The 18,744-nt window shown below is 37.6% G+C and overlaps 1 protein-coding gene across 2 annotated transcripts in view; it reads left to right on the top strand.

Moving 5' to 3' along the window:
- Positions 1-18,744, top strand: part of ptprea (protein tyrosine phosphatase receptor type Ea) — an 86,495-nt gene that overhangs the window by 38,741 nt on the left and 29,010 nt on the right. For both annotated transcript variants that reach the window (XM_060895425.1, XM_060895434.1), the window contains exon 2: positions 1,321-1,530. The gene's annotated coding sequence lies outside the window, so the exon portion shown is untranslated. The remainder of the gene's footprint in view (positions 1-1,320; positions 1,531-18,744) is intronic.

The following is an 18,744-nucleotide window of genomic DNA, read 5'->3' on the forward strand; positions in this document are numbered from 1 at the left end:
TATTGGATCATTTATTTTAATGTTTATATTATTTTATATTTATGTGTCTGAGACTTATTTTCATTGTACCCTGTGTAATGACAATAAAGAATATATATATATATATATATATATATATATATATATATATATATATATATATATATATATATATGTTTTTTTGCTGTTATAGAACAATTATACGTAGCAGGGTTAATCCTTATTTATAATTCACAGAGCATTATTAGTAATACAACAGACTTGAGTTTTTTTTTAGCAAATAAAAAGAGGATTTAATAATAATTGAATCCATTACATTGCATTTACGGTATTTAGCGGATGTCCTTATCCAGACCACATTACGGAAGTGCTTTTTAGTCTCATGAAACACATCCTCATGAAAGTTCAATTGCTCAGGGAATAAGAATGCTATTAAGATAAAACCCTTTTAGAAAGGAGTCACTACGGAAAGAAAACATTCAAGTCAAGAATTTTGCAGTGCTTGGTGAAGAAGTAGGCATTCAGTCTTCATTTGACTCTTGGTTACCAGTACAGAGAAAAATCTTCATGCATGTCTTCCTTGTAGCTTGAGGGATAATGGGTCTGGGCAAGTCAAATCAAGTCGTGTTGGTGGCTCCAAGGGATTCATATGTTCTTTATATTTGCTCTTTAAGGTAGAAGTTTTGAATCTTACAATAATTAATAAAAAAACCCACAAAAACACCTATTACTAGGTCACTTTTTGCTCTCTCACTCACTCATTTTCTACCGCTTATCCGAACTACCTCGGGTCACGGGGAGCCTGTGCCTATCTCACGCGTCATCGGGCATCAAGGCAGGTTACACCTTGGACGGAGTGCCAACCCATCACAGGGCACACACACACTCTCATTCACTTACGCAATCACACACTACGGACAATTTTCCAGAGATGCCAATCAACCTACCATGCATGTCTTTGGACCGGGGGAGGAAACCGGAGTACCCGGAGGAAACCCCCTGAGGCACGGGGAGAACATGCAAACTACACACACACAAGGCGGAGGCGGGAATCGAACCCCAACCCTGGAGGTGTGGGGCAAACGTGCTAACCACTAAGCCACCATGCCCCCCGTAACTTTTTGCTATTATTTGTTATTTAAATGGGTAGGAAAGGCGTCATGGCTGATGTGTAACTGGTAAAACCGACGCACAAACCTCTCAGCCATTTGTGTTCATTATAGTTTTGTGTATTCATACCCCTTACTTGTGGATTGTGCTTCTTCGCTACACTTTTTTAACACTTCAAAAGATTAAATAATGCTTAAGATCTAATTTCTTGCTGACTCGTCTGTCTCCCAGGTGGTAAAGTTCTACCATAGTACCTGCGACTGCTGCTTGTTCTGGAAACTAAGAAAGGACAGACTAAGAAAAGGAAGAAAAGAGGAAAGTAAGAGCAGACTGTAGAGGAGAAGAGGTGGAGAAAAGATGTGACAGCTGGTCTCTTCCAGCAGAACCCCAGCTATGATGGACAGCTGAATGAACGCCCTGGCTAATTCTCTACTCTATCAGGTACAATCCTACTCCATTATCCAGAGTGAATACATAAACATAGCTGGGTTCCTTTTCAGTGGTCTTTACATTTATGGTAAAAAAGTGTGAATGAATGTATTTGCCAGCTACTGAAAATTATGTGACATGACGGAAAAATAAAATACACAAAGGATTCCTTTCTTGACATGTGTTTGTAAAGATATAAACATCAAGCAAACAGCAGTATAAAGAAGAGATGTAGAGCTATACTGTATATGGGTCATTGTTCACAGGTCCACTAGTTTCAATGTATGAAACTAAAGAGTTTAAAAGTTTGTGGACAGCTGATCATCATCGACCTGCATTGTTGTAGCATGACAGAGTACCTGTTCTATAACTAATGAAAAAATGCTTTGCCAAAGATGAAGTGGAAAATCTTGATAGTACCACACAGAGTTCTGACTCAACCCCACTGAACACCTTTTGGGTAAACTGGAACTCTGATCCCACCCCAGACCTCCTCACCCAGCATCAATACCTAATCTCATTAATGTTTTTGCTGCTCTTTCACTCACTCATTCACTCATTTTCACTCTATCACTCTATTCACTCATCCGAACTACCGCGGGTCACGGGGAGCCTGTGCCTACCTCAGGCGTCATCGGGCATCAAGGCAGGATACACCCTGGACTCTCATTCACCCACACTCTCATTCACTCACGCACTCACACACTACGGACAGTTTTTCCAGAGATGCCAATCAACCTACCATGCATGTCTTTGGACCGGGGGAAGAAACCGGAGTACCCGGAGGAAACCCCTGAGGCACGGGGAGAACATGCAAACTCCACACACACAAGGCGGAGGCGGAATCGAACTACTGTACCACCCTGGAAGTGTGAGGCGAACGTGCTAACCACTAAGCCACCGTGCCCCTTGCTGCTGAATGATTATAATCCTCCACAGCTACGCTTCAAAATTTTCAAAAAGCCATCCTAAAAGAGTGGAGATTATTATAGCAGTAAAGGAGAACTGAATCTGGTATGAGATGTTCAACACATATGCACATATGGGTGTGATGGTCAGGTGTCTAGCAAGTTTTATCCATATAGTGTACATTTGTCAGTGAATATTCTTTAATGTAGTCCTTAGAATGAATATAGCTGCTTATTCTTATAACTATTATTGCTATTTTTGCCGGTTCATGTCAGATCACCAAGCACGCACATTCATCTAGTGTGTGTGTGTGCGCGCGTGCACATGTGTCTGTGTGTGCGCATGTGGTTCATGCAGCAAATTTGTGGTCAACTTAGGTTTTCATGCACACTATGCTTGAAACGAAGAGAGAAGCTACGCACTCAAGTGAAACAAGAGTTTTGCAACTCTGTGGCCTTTAAAAAGAACTTGAGTCAGCTCAGCATGTCACATTTTTATTTTAGTTCTTAACTCATGACAATCTACCGCTAACATTTTTTCCTGTTGCTGTATATATGTAGGCGATGAAGTGAAAATTTAACCGAGCAATTTAACTGGTTTCCTCTAGCTTCGATGGTCCAAAAAAACAGACAGATAGGCAAATTGGCTATCCTAAATTGCTCCGAAGTGTGAAAGTGTGTGTGTGTGTCATGGACTACTTTACAATAGACTAGTGTACCATCTGGGTCTGATAGAACCGAGTCTGATATAAAATGAGTCAGGACTCTGTTGGCTTTCAGTGTGAGACGTTTATCCCACTGTTGAGAAAACCGTACAAAGAATTTTAGAGGTTGAAGATAACACCTTAAAATTTGAGAGTTTTATGAAGAAGCGCTTGGGGCTTGGGATTGTTATCGATATTTACTTTGAAAACCTTTGTGTGAAAGCAGCTTTTCTATAAATATTGTCCTAGTAGACTAGGTAACAAAAGAAATGCTAAAATAAATGGCTCATACATTTTCTATTTTTACATAGCCATTTTTCACAGCTCTTCTTCTGCATCAGTTAAAGACGTTACAAACACACTTCACACTCACATTTTGAACTTGAGTTGTTTGTCTTTCTGTCAACAGTTGTATACCCGTCACAGTTTAACACATGCTAGTGGTCTCCATTTTAACACAGCCTTGGTTTTTAGTTAGTGACCCTCTTGGTGTTTTTCATCATTAGAGATATGGAGGTGGTTGTGTTCAGGGTTTTTCATGGCTTTAAATAATGCTGTTGTTTTCAGTTATCACCTTTGCTTCACTTACAGTAAAGGATGCAGACTAGTGCAGATGGTCTTTTAACATGGCTTGCTCTTTCTACTTTTTATTCGTTAATAGTTAAATAAATAATTCAAGTCAATGAAATAAATAAATATGATATGAAAAAAAAATATGTGTGCTAAGGATAATGTAGTGCTAATAAGCCACTTGTATCTATATACACATGTTTTGTTGGTCTGTCTGTACTGTTAAGTGAAGTAGGTACTTTGTGTCCTAGGTGGAAAAAGTGTGTGTGTGTGTGTGTGTGTGTGTGTGTGTGTGTGTGTGTGTGTGTGTGTGTGTGTGTGTGTGTGTGTGTGTGTGTGATTTCCCTGTCAGAGTGGGACAGGAAGGCTGGCTACTCAGGAAAGGAAACAAGGAAACTGCTATTATCAAACACCAGATGCAGGACAGCATGTGCTTACACTGCAGAAACACACACACACACACACACACACACACACACACACACACACACACACTTCCAGTCATTAAGTTCACACATTTCAGGCCTTACTTCTGCTATATAATACAGTATACATGCTATTCGGTAGCATGGCTCATATGTGATCACACACATATTTACATCTATGGATATTTTAATTACAATATGCAATACTTGCAGTAAATGTTAAAAGTTTAATAGACAAAATTTCATTAATCCCCGAAGAGGATTCATGTTCTGTACCAGTATGCCAAACTGTTTGATTCCTTATATGACTCAGCAACTTACTAACAATTACAATATTTCAATTCTTAATGAATGAAACACTGCAGTTCAACTCTTCCTTCAACTGAGAGGTAAATGTAAAGCTATGATACATTTGTGAGACAAGTTAGTCCCTGATATTGCTTAGATTATAATCATTTGATCTTCATTATCCTGTGACTAAGAAACCAGAATAGTGTTTATTGCCAGTTCTGTGTTGTGAACCTTACTGACTTGCTGTGTTGTGAAAGCTGACACCCCAAACTCCTTCTATACATGTGCTTAAATAAACTTCACCATGGGTCAGTTAGCAAGTCTGCCTCACACCTCCAGGGTTTTGGGTTTGATTCCAACTTCTGTCCAGTGTGTGGTGGAGTTTGCATGATCTCTCAATGGTAGCTTCAGGGTTTCATACATGTACTCTGGTTTCCTCTGCAATCCACAGACATGTGTTAGTGAATGTTGGTGTCCATTGCCCCCAATGTTACCTGGGAAAAGCTCCAGGCTAACTGTGTAGGATACTATAGAAAATGGATGAATGGAAACTTCACCATGTCATTGATGTGCTTTTATTGTGTTTTATTATTAAAACACAATAATTTGTGTTCCCCTGATTGTGGGGAACATCCATCTTACCAGTTTCTGTGAATGATCTGTCACTATATGTACTATATAACTACTGTTGAGTCAGTCAGCTTTGTGGTCAACCTTCATCAGCGATCATTTGAAGACTTTGGCAGGAAAGATTTAGCGTTGGGTTTGTGGTGAACTCGGAAAACACGCTGACCTATTAGTTCCTCAGGAGCTTTTTATTGCTTAATTCCATTCAACTACAAACTGTTGAAGAAATGACATTATTCACATTTATATTATTTACTGTCTAGTGTCACCCAAATGAGGATGGGTTCCCTCTTGAGTCTGTTTTTTCTCAAGATTTCTTTCTCATATCTTCTCAGGGAGTTTTGCCACTGTCAATATATAATATAAGTAATTTTAAACTTAAAATTTTTATTCTGTTTCTATAATTCTGTAAAGCTTGCTAAAAGTGCCGTAGAAATAAATTGAATTGAACTGAACTAAAAATATTGAAACAACATCCTGTCCACTCATGGAGCAACAATCAGAGCCATGCTGTTATAGATAATCGAGCAACACCTTATGATTTCAGAAGTCAACCTTGCTGTAGTGTAGAGAAAAAAACTCAACACCTTCTTCCTTAATTCTTCATCCATGCACAAGTTAATTTGTAAACCCTCAGCATATAATTTTGTTATCCGTTTTAAAGCACGTTATTCAGTAACAACATGAAAACAGACAGCTGACGCCTGGAAGCTGAAGGAGTTATGTAGTTGTCCTACAGCTGAACTTTTGAACTGATTTTAATGGAAGTGTTACGAGACGTCTGTATTTAGTGCACAGTCCTTTAGCGTCAAAACTGACGAGTTTACAGAGTTTTCTTGACGAGTGTGAATGGCTTTATTCAGGCCGCTCGTCAGATGGGTGCCGTTGCATATTTCAGTGGTATTTCTATTGTTTAGCGTGAGCACATCTTTCCTCCCCCAGAGATCCTAGTTCATTTATGGAATTCCACAGTCCTGGAACACTCCACTGTTTATTTGTGAAAATGATCCAGAATGACTGGCACATTCTGGTCGTGAGTGAGTGAGCCAACGTGTTTTTGGAGAGCTGTTTGTTTGTGTGGTCCAACATCATGTTATAACACTCCATCCACAATGATCACAACAACACAAGGGTTACAACAATCCCACAATGCACCTGTAACAAAAAGCAGCGATGACAATGCTCGGCAGTGATAACAGAGACAACATAGTTAAAACAGTAGTTTTGATATGCTTAAATATTACATATCACTTCCAGCAATACAGCAATACTGTCAATAAAATTAGTTGACTAGTTTAATAAAGAAAAATATTTAACAGTGTATGGTAAAAAAAATTAAATCGTTAAGGTGTTTATGAGGAAAAAAAATTAAATATCTTTATGTGCGTAGAATAACAGACTGCATTACATTTTAAACATAATGGTAACAGTAAGGAAAACAATAAAAGCAGAAAGCAACATTTACTGGTATATTTTTATGTATCTCTGTGACCCAAAGGTAATTTACCATGGTACGTCTGGATGATCCTGTTACTTTGAATTTGATCATTTTTTACCTTTATCCCCACTTTATCTCCTGCCCCACTTTTCTCCTCCTCCCTCTTTCTTCTCATCTGTCCCACACTGCTCCCATCCTCTGGATAATATTTCCTGCTTTGATCATGCAGTAAGAGGAGCGAGTCTGTCCCATAGCGCTGACTTTTAGAAATTTGATCTAATTTCCTGCAAAACTGAAAGCTTATTCCTCAGATGCTATTTAAACTCAAGTAATGAGGGAATGTGAGAAGTTATCTTGGCTGACAGCCTACACAGTCTCAGTGTCTGAGAACTACTTTCTAGCAGTGTTTACCATCTTAACAGTTACACAGTGTTAAGTGTGTGTGGCTAAGTGTGTCTGGATATGTTTTGGAAATTAAAGTAATCGTATAAAAACTCTTTAATATAATGAAAACTATGCAACAATATTCCGACTATGAAGAACTGCCTTTTCTTTTATTCTTGTCTTCAGTCACATCAGATAGAATAATGGAATAGAAGTCTTTATTTGTCACCTATACATTACAGCACAGTAAAATGATTTCTTCACATATCCCAGCTTTGGTGGTTGAGGTCAGAGCACAGGGTCAGCCATAACACAGCACTCTGGAGCAGAGAGTGTTAAGGGCCTTGCTTAAGGGCCCAACAGTGGACGCTTGGCAGTGCTGGGGTTGAGTTACCTCTTCAGCTACCACTGTTCCCAATGTTAGCAATGTGCCCAAAAATAGAACATCTTTGTTTATAATTGTGTGCCTGTGTGCTCTTCCTGATGTATTCCCTCCCACCAGACTTTTTAGACTGATGTTATTCTTAGTCAGTGATCTAGTGAAGCAGTGGTGATGTATTCATTCATTGAGACTTTATACGCACTTCTGTAAGTCTTTCTGAATAAGGACATCTGCCAAATGTCATAAATGTAAATGTAAATGTATGAACATTTTCAATTACAAACTGGGATCCTTGGGCCAACAAGACAATAACTATTTTGGCATAAAATGCATGTGTTTGTATATAACATTTTTAAACCCGGGTGATGTTTTTTTTTCTCAGTCGGATCACTTTTTTATCAACTGTGAATCCATGCTGATAGGCAGTATCTGGAAAAAAAAGCAAACGTCAAAAGCTAAAAAATCAGGAATAAAAAACAACTAAAAGCCACTTGACTTTGAAAGTCTAGGCTTATTAGTGCTGAGGATTTTTGTAAGTCTAATCAACAACATGGCTTTTATATGATCGTGCACATATTCAGAAGACATTCATTTTAAACAGCATGGGTGATTAGAGACAGGATCAGTGCAGGTGTAGGTTGTGTGCACTCAGTATTTGAGTGATGGTGACCTCTGCTGGCTGGGAGGCCATGTTTCAAACAGTAGACTCTGAATGGATTGTACAATTAAATTGTATGTGAAAACATTAAAGATGTCAAAGGAAATCCACTAATATTGCAGTAAAGTCTGCAAACTCAGTACAGTAGATTATGGTCACAGGAAGCAGTCATTCAAATGAACTTTGTGCAAACAGAAATCAACAGTTTTACTCTTCTGTAGTTACATGGTTTTTACTCAGTTGAAGTTATTATTTCAATAACTTGTTGTTCCTCAAGGATTTGGAGACTGTATTAGTCAAACATAAAGGAATTCACATTGGACAAAATGGTTAGCATGAAGCCAACCTTCTAGGATAAAGTATTAGTTGCAGTGTGTGTGATAGTGGGTTAATAATTAATTAGTTAATAATAATAAAAGATATATACATTATGATTGATATGATATACATTATGATGAAGTTTCCTGTCCCAAGAGGTGGGGGGACACGGTGGCTTAGTGGTTAGCATGTTCGGGTCCCCCCCAGCCCCATAAAAAAAAAAAAAAAAAAAAAATTCTGAAAAAATAAAAGTTCTTTCATTAAAAAAAAACAAAAAAAAAAATACGTTTCAGGCTGATTCATTAAATTTCACAGTGATTTATGTAAAAGGTTGCAATGATGCATTTTGTAAATTTCTGATGTACTAATTACAAAAGAATGCAAAAATAAATTATGAATTTGTTTATTTTTAATACATCACCCTAAACTGCAATAGCAGGACACATAATGATGATGGTAGTTAATGGATTAACATGTATCTGGATTATAAATTCAGCTGTCTCTATGCTGGCAAGTTTGCTGAGCTGATGCTTTTTTTTATGCACAAATGTGAGATTTTCTCATTTATATGACATCTGATTGCATCTATGTTTTTTCCCTTTATGGATTTTCCCTCATGGTTTAACTCTAAAGATGGTCTTTTTCCTCTACACATCAATACACAATGTGTTTGAGGTTGCTGCTTGCTTGGCATCAGCAAATTCTAGCCACACATTTCAGTAAATATTTACTCAATAATAACAAGCTTGGTTGGTTCAGCGATACAAACAGTTCTCTCGCTGACTAAAGCGCATTCACCTAGCTGATGTTTAATGCAGCCTGCATGTCGTAATCGCTGTTGTGATTATTTTTCATGCCGTAATTTTCTGCTTGTGTCATTTTGATGTGGTGAATACAGAACGTTGTGTTTTTCTGAGAGCGGCATCACTGTAATGATGGCCTGTACCGTTGTGTTTGGTTTTGTAATTATATGTTAGGGACAGAATGGAGACACCTGAGTCCTGCAGCAGTACAAGTGACTTACTGATATATGAAAACATAGTTATACAGAAAACACTAATTAAAATCAATAACAAATTTGGATTTGAATCCAGGATTAAATTTACAAATTGTTACTGATGTAAGTTTCCAGGTAACACATTTTGTTATTAATCTGTGTGTAATAGGATCCATTAAAGGCATATTGGATGGTAATTTCAGAAAGAATTATTGTGTGAATTCCATCCTAGTGAATTCTCAAATCAGTCTCTGAATTCTTAAATCCTTAATCCTCTTGATTTTCTATAACAACATGGCTCAGGTTGTAGTTTTGGCTCTAGCACAGATGAAATGTTCATTTAAATAAAGATTTTTTTTTTATATTAAATGTGTTTATGTTAAAACACATTTTTGATATTCTTTTTTGTGGTGTATTTTTGTTTTGTTGTTTTCCTTGTTTTTTCTGTGCACTGAAGCCAAAGACAGTTGTGCACTTTGTGAACAATAAATTTAACTGACTGACTGAATATATGACTAACTGACTGACTGACTAACTGACTGACAGACTGACTGAATCTATAACTGACTGACTGACTAACTGACAGACTGACTGAATCTATAACTGACTGATTAGCTGACTGACTGACTAACTGACTGACTGACAGACTGACTGAATCTATAACTGACTGATTAGCTGACTGACTGACTAACTGACTGACTGACAGACTGACTGAATCTATAACTGACTGATTAGCTGACTGACTGACTAACTGACTGACTGACAGACTGACTGAATCTATAACTGACTGATTAGCTGACTGAATGACTAACTGTCAGACTGACTGACTGACTGACTAACTGACTGACTGACTGACCAACTGTCTGATTAACTGACTAACTAACTGATTGATTGACTAACTGACTGACTGACTGATTGACTAACTGACTGACTGACTGACTGACTACATAACTGACTGGCTAACTGATTGACTGACTTATTGATTGACTAACTGACTGACTGACTAACTGCCAGATTTATTAACTGACTGATTGACTAACTAACTGAATGGCTAATTGACTTACTGATTGACGACTTACTAACTGACTGACCGACGACTGAATGACTGGCTAACTGACTGACTAACTGACCAAATTACTGACTGACTAACTAATTGTCTGACTGACCAACTGACTCACTAACTGACTAACAGACTGATTGATTAACTGACTGACTGACTGACTGACTGACTACCTGACTAAATCACCAAAATACTGACTGACCAACTGACTCACTAACTAACAGATTAATTGACTAACTGACTGACTGATTAACTGACTAATTGACTATCGCATATATTATTCTAAAACTTTAATGTTTCTAGAGTAAGAACTGACATTGTATGCTGGACTCCACATAATCTAAGTTTAATAATAACCAGATTTAGATCTTGTGATGTCAGTGCTGTAACGATCAGTATGCAGAGAAGTTTTTTTTTTTAAATCTCTTGTAGATCTTTGTGTATCATCACAGTTTAATAAATACTAAATGTAAATAACTGTAATAAATGATAACATCTCGATGTTCACTGTTTATAAGTTTACTCTAGCACTTCGTTTTCTTTTTTCTTTTTTTTTTAAATCATTTTCATCACCACCTACAGTACGTGACATTTTCATTTTAATTGATAGTTTAGGAGTAGATTACTAATCGTCTATTGCGGTTAATATTTAAATATATTGGCTTAGTATGGATTGCGTTTTTTTTTCTTGTGATAATTGTAAAAGGATTGTTCAAGATTGAGTTTTGGAGCGATGTTTCATAGTGTGTATAGAGTTTATTTATATAGAGGTACAGCCATATGTGCATCTTTGCATTTTTGTATACTGTGTTTTATCTAGCTAGTTGAAATCTGCTAGTTAATTCGCTAGTTTCAGCCTTGAACCTTGAACAAATTTGAGCAGTTATGCTTTAGCTAGCTAACTAATTAGCCATCTAGCTTTGTTCTTTGATGAACAAACTTTTTATCCCTTTCAGCACATTCAGAATCATGTGATAGCAAAGGATGTTTCTGCAGAATGACTTTGCTGGTCATTTAACATAAATACAGTTTGAAGACATATTTATTATCTTTTTGAACATGCTGACTCTGTAGCTTTGTGCACTATTATACAGTAAGACAGTAATTAATAACAGCCTGAATGAATGCAATTAATCTCCTTGGGAGTATTTGGACTTTAAGAGAAAAAAATGAATATGCAATGATGCAAAAAGCAAAAAAAAAAAACTTTTGAGTTGAAAATCGCAAACAACTCTTAATGCCAGAATATGATTTCCTATGTTGCAGAATGTTAGCAGATATAGTAGGAGTGTAGGTTTTTTTTGCTTGAAGCTATTCCACACTTTTCAGAGTAATATCACATCCTTCTGAATCTTCTTACAAGAGCAGGCTTCAAAGCCATAAAGTATTTTCGCACTGCGTTTTTTCGTTTCTTCCTCTGTGATGTGACGCAACATGTGATGTGTGCTGTACATTAGTGTCGCTAGTTCCAACCTATGTGCATGAGCTCCATGAAGAGATGAGAAACGGCATATCTGCAGGCCCCAAGGTCACTTATAACACTCGAGTGTGAGCACTCACAGCCGAGAGATCCTGATTGATTACCGTAGAGAGCTGGAGTGTGCTGTAGAAGGAGGTGATATGCTAACTTTAGAATGCTAAAGACGACAGCAGAAGAAATAACTGCATACTGAAAATGAATACTGAGGCCCATAATAGTAACAGAGAACAGCGATTATTAATGATTGTGCATAGTTGTGTGTGTGTGTCTGTGTTAATGTGCATGTGTCAGCGTGTGTGTGTGTATGTGTGCATGTGTGTGTGAGTATGTGAGTATGTGTGTGCATGTGTGGGTGTATGTAGGTGTACATGTGAGTGTGCGTTAGTGTGTACATGTGTGTGTGTGCGCGCGTGTGCATGTGTGTGTGCGCCCTTGTGTGTTTGTGTGTGTGAGCACGTGTGTGTATTCCACATGGTGGAGTAAACAGTCCGACTCTTTAAAGGGTCAATAATAAAAAAGAATTAGACATATGGATCAAATTTCATATGAAAATCTGCTGCATAATTTTTCTAATATACAACAAATGCCCCCATTCTCTCATATTTACCACATGATGATGCAGTATGACTCTCTAATACATAAAATTTGATGTGATCCCTAATTTTAAAGATATCCTTATAAAACTAGCTCCAAATTTCTTTTTTTTTTTTTTGTTATGTTTTGTACTGATGAGACATCAGTTTCATCAGTCTTGTTACACAGGTACACATGTACAAGGGCTGGGCAATAAATTATTCCAGTAGAAATTATTTGAAGAATACTTTGATTTTTCTTTCGGCTGCCCCCTGTATGGGGTCACCACAGTAGATCAATGTCTGGGTTAACTCTCTGCCTGGGAATCGTACCCAGGCCACAGCATTGAGAGAGCAGGATCCTGCCGCTGGACCACCAGGAGGCAGAAGAATACTTTAATACTGTCCTTAATTCAATACCTTCTGAAATTAAATAAGGCTGACCAACTCAGAATCAGCAGAAAATAGCTGGCTAGATGATAAAAAGTCACTGTGGAGGAATTCTTTTAAATACCCAAAACCTTCAGCCTATAAAAGCCTTCAAGAAGTTTATATCAAAGAAATGAGGTGGAAATTATTTATTTTCATTTCTTGCCTTGCCTTAATGATTTCCGCTTCTCCCAATGCTATATATTGTGAAATGGTCTACTGAGGATGTATTTTGAAATGATATTTTTTGCCTTATACCCCAAGAGCATTAGACCAGAAAAAGAATGTAGAATAATATAAAGATTCTTTATATTTATTTCATTCATTCATTCATTCATCTTCTACCGCTTATCCGAACTACCTCGGGTCACGGGGGCGTCATCGGGCATCAAGGCAGGATACACCCTGGACGGAGTGCCAACCCATCGCAGGGCACACACACACTCATTCACTCACGCAATCACACACTACGGACAATTTTCCAGAGATACCAATCAACCTACCATGCATGTCTTTGGACCGGGGGAGGAAACCGGAGTACCCGGAGGAAACCCCCGAGGCACGGGAGAACATGCAAACTCCACACACACAAGGTGGAGGCGGGAATCGAACCCCGACCCTGGAGGTGTGAGGCGAACGTGCTAACCACTAAGCCCCCCTATTTATTTCATCTGAATATATTATTATTATTATTATTATTATTATTATTATTATTATTATTATTATTATTATTATTATTATTATTATTATTAATGTTTTTTAGATAGAAGACTTCAGCATGAGAAAGAGAAAAAAAAAAGAAAAAAGTCCTTAAATGTTTTAAAGTGTCACCGGAAAATACATAAAGAGAGCGAAACACAGACAAGGAATGTGAGAGAAAGATAAAAAGGTCTGTTATGTTGGCCTGATGTGGGGCCTCTTTAATGAATGCCTCGCCGCCTCTGTCACTGAGGAGTGTAGTTATTACTGTGAGACATCTCTCCAGGCCAGAGGTTTACACCCGGCAGACCAGAATCTGCCTCCTCCCATTTCCCAGCTTCCCCTGCAGCCTGGCGTAACCAGGGCAACCAGAGCGCTGGGGATGTTTGGAAAACCCCCTTAGTAAATCTTCCACAGCCGATTGGGCCCTGCTGAGGATTATTCGACTTGCTGAAGCAAAGAAAAAAGCAAGGAGAGAATTTTTTGTATGCTGTCATCTCTTGCTGTGAGACACACACACACATACAGTACACACACACACACACACACACACACACATACACACGCATGCGTGCCTCTTATTTTTCATCTTTTAATTGGAGTCAGTGTGAGATTTCTGTAACCAAATCCCTAATTATAGACATGAAGCACATAGTGAGTAAAGCACTGCATGTTGTGAAGTGTTTTTAGAGCAATATGAATCAACACACAGGATCTCAATAGGATTTACACCTGGGCTTTGACTTGTCTATTCCATAATTCTCTATTTTGTACTTTTCAGCCAGTCCTGATGTGGATTTACTGATGTGTTTTTGGTCATTGTCATGTTTCAAGGTCCAGTTCCACTTCAGCTTCAGTTTTTTGACAGATGTTCTCACAGGTTTCTCAAGCAGCTTCTTATACAATGTAGAATTCATAGTGGATTCTATGATGGTGAGCTGGCCAGGTCCTGCTGCAGTAAACCAGTTGGTATGAGGTTCTTTTGCTGAAATGCTGTATTTGGTTTACACCAGTTTTGCCCTCTGTCTTGCGCTCTGCTGTTGGGGTGAATTTGCCATGTTGGCACTTGTTTTAAATGTTCTCCACTTGTAAATGATTTTCAGACAGTGTAATGGCTGACTACACATTCTCTTGAGATCTTTTTATATCCCTTAACGGACTCATAAACATCAACAATCTAATTTCTGAAGTCCTCAGAGAGCTCTTTGGATCTCACCATGGTGATACATCTCACTTCAACAATTAAGAGCAAACCAAAGTAAATATCTGAGGTTTAAATAATTCAGGCCACCTTTAAAATGATCTGTAACAATGTTCTAATACTGTAATTTGCACCCGATATAATATTTTTAGTCATTTTATGTACAAATAAATGTGGTGGTATCCTTACTTTTTCCTCACAAGAATTTATTAGATTATTAAAAAAAGCCCTTTCTTTAATTTTATTTGTTTAGTTATATTACACGAATCTTCCAATATTATTAAAATGAAGATTAAATACCCATATGTTTAACTATTTAAACAAAAAAAATCACAGGCTTCATAGGGTGTCCTAATTTTTTCACATACCTGTATATACATTATTCTTATAATTAATAAAAATAAAATAATATAGGAAAATTAAAGAAAAAAAAGGTTAAAATAAAATTCATTTTCTTTAAAATGAGACACGTCCTTAATCGTGCACGCTGTGATTTGAAGGGTTTAATGAGCCGTGTATTGTACATAATGCTTACTTCTGCATTTCTAGAGAAGACTTGTTATCACTTTTCATTATTACTTCATTATCACTATCACACTTCTCACATGCTTTCCATCACTCTTCTCGCACGTAAAAAACACATTTACATTTATATATTTTTCTGATGTAGCACACAACTGAGACAGGATACTAATCCTTCCTAATACACTCTCACTTAATACACACTATATGTACATCCACTGGCCATTCATTTTTTAGTGAAATCTTTACCCAGTTCTTAGCACTTGCTGCAACCTCAGAGATGTGCCAGAAATATTAGGAGAGGAAAGAGGCCACACTCTTTCCAAGGAGGTCGGCATAGATGAGGGGATGTGAAAAGAAACCAAAACAAACATGAGCACATGGTGCCTGTCACCATGGGAACTGTTGACACAAAGGAGGGGATTTGTGACATGATGTCAAAATGCATCTGTGTGCTGATCCTTCTGATGCAAAAACACTTGACAATCACACATTAGTCAGAGAAAATCAGGCAAAAAATTACAAAGGCAACTGATCTTAATATATTATTTCTGACATTATAGCACATATGGTTATGATTTTTGAAGCCACTATATAGGTTTATTTTGTTTTCCTGCAGCTCAGACTATTACTTACACTGCTCATGACACACAACGATAATAATTGATTTGTTAGAGAAAGGAATTTACTATATTAAGTAAAAACACTATATGACTAAATGTTTGTGGACCACTGAATCATCACACTTGTTTCCCACATGTAGTTTTCCCTTCATTGGAACTAACAGGCCCAAACAATTCCCAGCATGACAATGACTCAAAGCGTGCACAAAGCAAGCTCCATAAAGACAAGGCACAGAACCCTAACCTCAAACCTACTGAACATCTCTGAAATGAACTGAAACATCTACTGAACCCCAGATCTTATCACCCAACATCATTGTCTGACCTCATGTGACTGAATGAGCAAATCCCCACAGCAATGCTTGAACATTTAGAGGAAAGTCTTCTCAGAAAAGTAGACTGTATTATAAGAACTAAGAAGCACTACATCTGGTGTGTGTTATGGTTCACAATGTTTTGTCCATATAGTGAAGAAGATGCATTTATTTTGTCACATATTCATTACAGCACAGTAAAAAATTTTCTTCACATATCACAATTTTGTAAGTTGGTGTCAGAGAGCAGGGTCAGCCGTGATACGGCGCCCCTGGACAGTGAGGGTTAAGGGCCTTGTTTAAGGGCCCAACAGGGGCAGCTTGGCAGTGCTGGCATTGAACTTCGATTCTCTGATCAACAACCCAGAGCCTTTACCACTTGTGCCACCATTTCCCCATCACTGATAGTGAAAATCATTACCATTGTTTTTTATAGTTTAATCTCTAGTCAGATTATCAAGCTTTGTCTCTAATCATACTATTTATTTAATTTTACAATTAATGATACAGTATAACATTTAAATTTTTTATTCCATACAATACATACAATAAGCAACACAATTGGCTTAGAGTCTGTGAACCTGGCATGAGTTATCTCTTTAGCTTTCAGCTGTTTTTTTTTTTTATTTTTACTGCTGCAAATGACCCAAATGTACATACAAAATGTGAAAACAAAGCCACTAGACTGAGACAGCACCGGCTGTCATATAATAAACAGCCAAGGACTTATTGCTGTTAAGTTCTGTACAGTAGGCTTTATAAAATTGAGATGAATTTATATGATTAACCCTCACTCTTAAAAGGTTACTCATGAGGCATGCAGAATTTTATTAGAGGGAATGGGAATGACTGAAAGGAAGGAAAATAAGATTTGTCCATCAATGTTATGTAATTACCTACTTTGGACAGGCAGTGAACGGATATACAGTACATTTTTTCTCACGCACTTTGCACACTTTATACACTATAAGTGCAGTCAGGGACAAAATGGCTAAAAGTGCATTCCCCAAAGCCTTACCCAAGGTGACGTGTGAGCGTCTTTCACATAAAGAGACACCCACGCACAAGCTTATCCCATGACCTATTTACAACAATGTCTTTCTGAACTGACCCACACACTCAGGCCAAAGGCAACAACAGAGAAAGGAACATGGCTAATGCAAAGAGCCTCATTCATTTCTTAATAGTGTGCAAACAGCATTGCTTAAACATCAGAACATGCAATATACTGAAGGTGCAAAACAAAAATGGCAACAGAGTTTTATAATAAATCATTTCTACAGAAGAGTCTGGAGCTCCATTGTATAAACTCTACTTTGGGTAATAGTCAATTACAGACATGGCCTAGTTACGTCCACGATCCCCTGCGGTTTGTTGGCAAAAAGCCACACATGCACTTCATGCCTTCAGAATGCAGGACCAAAGGGACTAAAGTGAAACTTCGGGATCTCTGTGAAGTAATTAAACAGGAAATATTTCTGAAAGAAAGATGATAGATAGCGTTGAGATCTGTTTTGTGTAAATACTGTATATACACAAATATTTATACAGAATATCTCAAATTTATATATTTCTTTAAAGCTCTTTGCGACAATATCCGTTGTTAAAAGTGCTATACATTTAAATGAAATTAAAATAAAGTACTTCTTTGTGTGTCTTAGCTTTGAAGGAAATGGCACCTGTGCAACAGCAGGGTTTAAAGGTCTTGTTTATGGGTTCAGCAACTGCAGTGGCAGCTTGTCAGGGCAAAATCTGTGGGATAGCAGGAATAAGGTAATAGGGGCAAATACTGAAAATATTGATTTTTGATTTATTGTTCTACTTGAAATATTCTATTTTGAAAATATAACAATCAAATTTGCACTTTCTGTGACTAATTGTTTTGTCTCTCTGTGACCTGAATCAAATTCAAATGAAATCTTGTGTGTGTGTGTGTGTGTGTGTGTGTGTGTGTGTGTGTGTGTGTGTGTGTGTGTGTGTGTGATGAAATGTGGTATTGCTGTAAATGTGGAATTTCCTGTTTCTATAGTTCTTATTAGCAATCCCCCATCAGTCAATAACGGGGGTGAGACAGTAGGTTTATTAATAGCCATGAAATGCAGTATTGACCCTCACACATAAAGGAGGGGTGTACGCTGTGTGTTAATGGTGTAAAGCTTATAGCTCATTACCAGAGGCTCGGTGGAGAAGTGAGAGGACGGATTTACTGACAGTACCGGCATTCCACAGAGGTGAAACAGTCTGTTTCTGCTCATTACTAATCACTGCTCATTATCCAGGCATTAGGCTTGTTACTGCGACGCTGGCTGTGAATAGGGCTGTTTCTTTTGCTCTGTGCATGATGTATAAATGGAGGATATATCTGACTTTCAATGGGATCTTTATTTTAACCAAATACAAGCAAGCAGACTTGTGTCTACAGTTCTGTTCAATTTCTGGAATAATGACTTACTGTTTTGATTACGTGCTAAATAAAACAAGTGTAAAGCGTCTCAATGGCATAGCGATTATTAACAAGTGTGCAAAGAAGAATGGGGTCTCTGCAAGTCACGAATAGAGATTATATATTGATTATAGCATTTCTTTCCAGAAAGAAGAAAACGGGCTGCCTAATAAATAAGAGT

The sequence above is a fragment of the Tachysurus vachellii genome, chromosome 2 (assembly GCF_030014155.1).
Source record: "Tachysurus vachellii isolate PV-2020 chromosome 2, HZAU_Pvac_v1, whole genome shotgun sequence".
NCBI classification, from domain to species: domain Eukaryota; kingdom Metazoa; phylum Chordata; class Actinopteri; order Siluriformes; family Bagridae; genus Tachysurus; species Tachysurus vachellii.